Consider the following 1167-nt stretch of genomic DNA (forward strand, 5'->3'; position numbering starts at 1 on the left):
CCTTTGCATATAGAAGAATGTGTACTTTATATATATAACAGAAAAGGTATCCATCTATGTGCATTTCCCATTCTTAACATCTTTCTTCTATAATACAATCAGCATCAAGTTGGTTTTCAGAATTCCTTTCTGAGATTACCCTAAGACTGAATTCATCATCTGGGAAAAGATATGTCCATATGTTGTAGCTGGAGTTCTTTTCTTAGGCAGGTAAAAAGTTTTGTATCATTAATGATTTATCAAAAGGTTGAAAAGTAATCTTAATGGCGGTATTCATTCACATTCTTGCCTTTCTCAGCAATTATCATAACGAACTCCATGCACAATTTAGTGTCCTGGTTTCATTGTCTCTAGTGACAGGACTACCAGTGTCTTAAATAAGCTATGCTTTCATTTAGCTGTATGATTGCAATATCAAGTATTCAGACAAAGTACTTGATGGTAAACCCAGACTGCGTTGATTGACATATGTGTCAGATTTTTCATTACAGTAACTATTTGTTGAAATATCTAACACTTTCCAAGACATTGTTCTTGCAGCAAGGAAAGTTTGACTAAATGATTTGATATTGATTTCAGCTAGAGAGATCCTAAATCCTAAGCAGTAATGATTATCATATTAATATAGATCACTGAAATTACGCAGCTTTGACTCCAGAAAGAATGCTTTCCTTCATGAATGAAGCTTGTCGGAGACCTTATCAATAGGTTAGACAGCAAACAGGATAAAGGCCACAGTGTGTAGTTGTCACCATATTTTGGTCTTCCTGAACGATGGAAATCAGATATTTCCTGGAAAAAAGAGACATTATCATAAAGATTGATGGACGATGGACTTTTGGTTAGACTCGGCAGATAGGTACAAGGGTTTCGGTAAGGCAAGTGTGTAACCATTATATGGAATAACCCAAAAGATTATGACACCCCGACCTAGTATGGGATTAATACTCATTCCAAGCATTGCTTAGACATCAAGTGCGGGAAGCCTGAATGGTTTTAGGACCAATAACTCGTAGATTCACCACAGTTTATATGAAAGGCATTCATACCTGTGTTGAGACCGCGCACAAAGCATCGCCAACATTGAGAACCGGGGGCGGTATTCACTAAAGGTCTTAGACTCCGAAATTTGACTGAGACAAAAATAAAGTATCATTTCCCCGTTGT

This window comes from Penaeus monodon, chromosome 23 (genome assembly GCF_015228065.2).
Source record: "Penaeus monodon isolate SGIC_2016 chromosome 23, NSTDA_Pmon_1, whole genome shotgun sequence".
Lineage (NCBI taxonomy): Eukaryota > Metazoa > Arthropoda > Malacostraca > Decapoda > Penaeidae > Penaeus > Penaeus monodon.